Consider the following 6319-nt stretch of genomic DNA (forward strand, 5'->3'; position numbering starts at 1 on the left):
AACATTATTTAATGAATTTTATACATGTTAAAACAATATTGTGGTAGTTTTTATTTTTTAATTTAGTTTGATATTTAAAATAATTGATGCGTAAATATAAAAGGAAGAGTTGGGATATCAAACAGGATTAAAATAAAGGAAGATGTGCAATTTTGGTCCCCCATGGTTTGGTCTACGAGTTAAACTGGTCTATGATATTTTGACCAAAATAAATATGTCCCAAATTTTTTATTTTAGGCAAATTTAGGGCAACTAATACAAAACTACAATATCTAACGGTCAAAATCAAGTTAGAATTAGTCAAAAGTTTGACTTTATATTTTTTTGGTCTCTAATATTTGAAAATTTAATCAATATGGTCCCGTATGTTTTAAATAATTATATTTCAAATTAAATAAAATGTGAATTAGATTAAATGCATAAAAAAATGTGTTCTAAATCTCATTAAAATTCTTAAAAGTAATCCACATTGTCAAAACATATCATTTAGCCTAAAAAGCATCTTTTCGTTAAATTAATTACAAATAAATAATAACACATTAATTATATATAAAAAAAATTTAGTGGAAAAAAGAGAATTTTAATTTGAGTATATAGTAAATTTAATTGTAAACGGTGTAACACAAATTGTTGTACGACTTGTGGATATGAGTTTCAATCGGTTATGTTTAGGCGTTGTGATTATAATAACAAATAAAGACAATTACCAATATAAAGGATTCGTATGAATTTTTAAAAAAATTTATTGGTATTTCTTCTTGTCTTTCCTTTATATTAAATCAAATATTTCAATAATACAATTTAATGTATTTATATTTATGTTCATCTTAAATTGATAATTTTATTGAATAATTTAAATAATTATAAATTTTTTATTTCAATTGAAACATAATTGACAACTAGTTGAAATGACAAAAAAAAAAAGAAAAAGAAAATATTATTCAATCAACTCAATGACATATAGTTGTTTATATTATAATAGAATATTTAATTAACTATTTTAATTTATCAAATATAAGTATTGGGCATTAGGTGATGAACAAATTTTTAAAAATTTTTTTATTGTAATTTTAAAATATATTATATTTTTTATCCACGCACAACCGGCTTTCTCCTTTCTCCTGTGGTGCCCAGATATCCTTCTTTGTGCGTCCCCACTCCCCACACAGCACAGTTGGCCTTCTTGCATTGCTTCTGCCTGCTATGGGCAGAAAAGGTGAACTTTCCACCTTAGACGTCACCTATATATATATACCTGATGACCGAAGCATATGCCCAGAACTTTCTTCTTCATGGAATCCAATTGTTTGAGCAGATTGAGAAGCCTGCAGATCCAGACATCAGTCCCATGAGCATCACTGAAACTTCCAGTGATGACAAACCCATCAAACTCTTTAATCTCTTCGTCATCAGGGAACTCACCATTGGCCACACGAAACACCTTCCAGGTTTCACCTTCTTCCCCCAGCATTCTCACGAAAGCTCCAAAGTGCCCTCCATATCTCTTCTTCACGTTCTCGGAATCATCCGCACACAGCAGAACCCCAAACTTCTTGCCACCCATTCTTAAATTTATATGAGGAGATTGTGGAAGTGTGGGGAAATAAGACAACTACAGCTTTGATTGGAGATGGTGAAAATTTAACCAAAATCACAATGAACCGGAGATTCCCTGAGTTCGAAACTTACGAAACTGCCACTGTTTGTAAGGACTTCTGACTGCGATTTATGCTTTCTACTTTTACTTTAATAGGATCACAACATTTCAGCTTTTTTAACGTGTAAATGGTGAATTTTAATGAAAAGGTGACTAGTAAAAAGCAGAGTGGAAAAAACAGGGGACATCAGAAGCCTTCCTTTTGTTTCTTTTAACTTCTTTCTTTTTTCTTCACTACACTATAGAACTTCACCATTTGTCTGTTGCAGTTCATTGAAACTCTCCTTTTAATGCAGCAAAGAAGCCTTCTAGTAGTTTTAGACAAGTCTATTCCAATTATTTAGGTGATATGGTTTTGTGTTTCAGAAACTTTATTAGCTAGAATTTGATATCAATATTGTCTATGTTATTGAGTGCGTGTGTGTCATGGTACTATAGTTAGATAAGAATGGGTTTATCTTAGTTTTATTGTACTGAATGGAATGTATGAATTAAATAATCTTAATAATGCAGGACGATGTGTTAAATTGTAGTAGTACTCCAAAGAGTATAGATTGCTGCAAGAAGCAAATGAGCTTGAAGAATTGAAGTATTGAAATTCGAAAGCCACTGTAACTGTGTAGAGCTAGAAATAGTAGAGATACAAAGTGTGCATGTTTGATATTGTTGAAATCTTGTGCTTGAAATGGATATAGGCAACTAGGCCTTTATGTAAAACTAAGATAAAGCCGTTCCATATCTGACTTTAGTACCATATTGCACACGGACTCAATAACATAGATAATAGAAATTTTCCGTAAACATAAAGCCTGATCAACTAAATAATTGGAATAGACTTGTTGAAACCTACTAGAAGGCTTCTTTGCTGCATTAAAAGGAAAGCTTCAATGGACTGCAACATACGGCAAAGTGCTATAGTGTAGTGAAGAAAGAAGAAAGGAAAACTTGATATCCCCTGTTTTTCATACCCTGCTTTTTACTACACACCTTTTCATTAAAACTGAAATGTTGTAATCCTATTAAAGCATATACGTTAATTATAAATTGCAGTCAGAAGTCCTTACAAACAGTGGCAGTTTCGTTTGTTTGGAACTCTGAGAATCTCCTGTTCATTGTGATTTTGGTTACATTTTCACCATCTCCAATCAAAGCTATATTCGTCTCATTTGCCCACACTTCCACAATCCTACATATATACCTGCCTCCACATGAACGAAGTACCTGGATTGACTCTAAATGGGTGGTGATGCAATGGCATCCATTATCCTTCTATATGCTCCAGGTCTTGTCTTCGACACGGTTGCATTAAACATAATACTGTTTTCATGAATGTTGCTCAATGTCTTGTGTCCTTGCAGCTGGAAATGTATGGAGATGTAAACAGATACAACCATAACCAATACAATCACGATGACTGGTGAAGCGCCCTTAGCCATACCTCCCTACCTACACCTGGAGATTAGTTGGTCAATGCTAATAGCAGCCTGAGTGTTCTTTTTGTTTATTAGTTGGTTGCAGGGATAACATATATTGCATGTTTTGAGTATTTAAAAGAAAATGGAGATGCAGAAGTTTACTGATTGCAAATTGTTACCTTAGTCCTAAAAACAGAAATAAAAGGCTAATCTGTTTTTGTGTTTGTATTTTATTCTATTTTGGTTTTCAGACATAATGTTTCATTATTTCTGGCGGTAACATGCTATAGCCAACTGAAACTTTAATCCTTACCCAAAAAGGATGATTTGTTTGTTGAATTGCTTTGAGTGTATAATGCAAATGGATAAAAACTATTTCAGGCCAATGGACAGCTTTGGGGGTAATGAAGAACTGCGAATGGATAAAACCAGTTCGGGCAAATGGACATCTTTGGGGATAATGACCTGAAACTGCCCGCGCTACATAAAAATATGCTTGATATTCAGAACATGATTTACTTCCTGCGGCTTTCCTCCTTGGTCGGTGATCACAAATTACAACTGTAAGTAGGCACAGAAACAATAATGAATATTTTTTTGTTTTTAGATTTTGAATATTAAACTTAAACTGCCTTCATTATAATGCAGTAATTTGATGGCCAATAACTCCAGATTATTAGGTTCTAACAGCAGATGAATGCAAGAAATAATTTATATAGTTAGATTATGTGATTATAAAGTGAGTGAGAGGATATTTATATACTTTTTGGAATAGCAATCATGATTGAACCCTTTAGCTGCTGTTTAATTTTCCGTATACCCTTGTGTTATAGTAGTATTTGGCCAAGACAGCTGCTAAGGCCTGACTAATGGATGTTAACAGATATACATTTATGCTTACATGAGCTTGAGAGATAGTCAGGGATAATGCAGAGTGCAGACTAGCATTGACTTTGTCTTCTGGACCGAAATTGCAAAAGAACATCATTTTGGCAAGAGTGAGTTATCAGTCATTACCATATAAAAGCAACAGTGCATTTATGCATAACCTTGACAACTACGCAATTCCACCATAATTGACAGAGATTAAATCTTCCAACATACTGATTGATGCAAATTGAACTGCTGAAGTTTCTGATATTTCGATTATTACTAAACATTCCAGAGTCCAAGTGCGATAACGGGCTGACCGAGCCAGTAGGTTACATTGGTACAGAATGCTTTGGTCTACATGTATTGACAGTGAATAGTGTTGATGTCTGTGGCCTTGGCGTAGTATTATTAGAACTTTTGACCGGGAAAAGGGCTATTTAACAATGGCTAGCGCACTTTTGACAGGGAAAAGGGCTATTTAACAATGGCTAGCTGCGCTAAATCTATGTTAATTTCCTCTGGCAGCAATGGTATTTTGCTCAGTATCAATGGTAAGCATGCCATAACATTGTAGCAAATCACCCTCCCTGCTCATGCATAATAAAATTAGTCCATCCCGAATGAAGGTAATTCAAATGTAATGTCCTTCCAAGCTCGGAATTGTCCATCAATTCCACGGTACGATTTATGTTAATATCAATTCACAAATAGTGAATATATGATAGACAGAACATCTGTTACCACATCGTATCCATTTGTAGAGTTCAATACAGTATAAGAGATGATATTATATTTGGACATAGTTTTTTAATTTCATTCTCTCTTCTGAAATGGCATCTTACTAAAAACTCAAGGCTATGGTCGTAACAGTTCATTGGATCAGCAAAAAGCTATGAGTCATTTTTTTGTGTCAAAGATAACATTTTATCTACCTAGCATGACATGTCCAAATTGCACGAATGATCCAGGTAATAACGATATTCACTTAAACAATTCACAAGATTTTACTCGCCCATAATGTCAAATTCATAGATAGGTTGCACTTGAAATAGTCTGTTCTATACGAGTGTAGACAAGAAGACACCCTTCTAATTGAAGAACAAGCCTTTGACTCCTTCAATCAAATCAATTTGAAGTGAATAGAGGACTACTTTCTTTGTTTCAAGAAAAATAACAAAGACCGTGACATCTTTTTATTCTAAAAAATGATGTAACGGATTTTAGCTTTGACCCTATTTATCAAGTGGCATTTGATATTTAATTATAAGGCTATATTTTTACTCCTTGTATAATTGTATAGTCTATTCTATTACGATTGGTTTAGATAATCATTCCTTAATTCTGAAAATTTAAAGAATTCAGGGCATGACAACATTGATTAATGTTTACTTTTCACCGAGACATAATATATTATATTTTGTTCTTTAGTGAGACATCTAAAAAAAGTTTTGTGGCAAACTATAGATCAGTTTCTTCATTAAACTTAAGATAAATGAACCTTTAGTCCAGAGCCAAACTATTGAGATATTATGCTCTCTTCTGGTAAATTGTCCACTTTATCAATCGATGAATTTTCACATTTTGCCTGAAAAAATGATATTAACCTATTTCTCTTCCAGGAAAAGAAATGGTCAGATTTTCCTGTTATGAAAATATGGTTGTCAACATGAATTATGTGACCAATTCATGATCATTTGTTTCTTCTTGTTCTAATATGTGTTTGGATTAATCCAAGCAATCCCAAAGTCCTATTATTATCATCCTTTGCAATTGCAAAAAAAATTCAAAAATTGTGAAATTTTTGACATAGTATTTAGTTCAAGTTAATGTATTTTTATCATTCAATTTATCCAATAGTAAGTGATTTTGCAACATCCTAGAGTGGAGAAAAAAAATTTTATTAGGCTTGATGGGTGTTTGGGTTATTCAGATAATTTTTGAATTATTTATTTGTATTAGTATAAATGAGTTGATTCAACTTATCGATTCGTATTGATATAAATGAGTTGATGTAATACTAATTGTAAAATTTCTATCAGAACTTGTTCGCATTACCTAAATTGCCACTTCGCAATTGTTTTATTTGGTTGCAACTTAATGCTCTAATCACCCAAATTGGCACTTTGCTATTGTTCTATTTGCTTGCAACTTAATGAGTTTACCATATTTGACCAAACAATTTTGCGTGTTTTGTAGTTCATGAATTCAAGGTCAAAATGTTTGATGAAAATTTGTGAAATGACCAAATGGAAATAAAGAAATTTTATTTTTAGCAATTATGAAAGAAAAGGATAAAAGAGACCACATGGCACTTGAATTACAAGACGGTATTTTTTAACTTACTTTTTCTTTACATATTTGTTATCTTCACTCC

The 6319-nt window shown here is 32.5% G+C and overlaps 1 long non-coding RNA gene across 1 annotated transcript; it reads left to right on the forward strand.

Annotated features, from left to right (window-relative positions):
* Window positions 1–1220: 1220 nt before the first annotated feature.
* LOC140035924 (uncharacterized) lies at window positions 1221–3215 on the forward strand. The gene is made up of 2 exons (XR_011839819.1): window positions 1221–2939; window positions 3016–3215. It is a non-coding gene; the product is annotated as an uncharacterized lncRNA (long non-coding RNA).
* Window positions 3216–6319: the final 3104 nt, after the last annotated feature.

Source organism: Coffea arabica, chromosome 2c (genome assembly GCF_036785885.1).
Source record: "Coffea arabica cultivar ET-39 chromosome 2c, Coffea Arabica ET-39 HiFi, whole genome shotgun sequence".
Classification (NCBI taxonomy): Eukaryota; Viridiplantae; Streptophyta; class Magnoliopsida; order Gentianales; family Rubiaceae; genus Coffea; species Coffea arabica.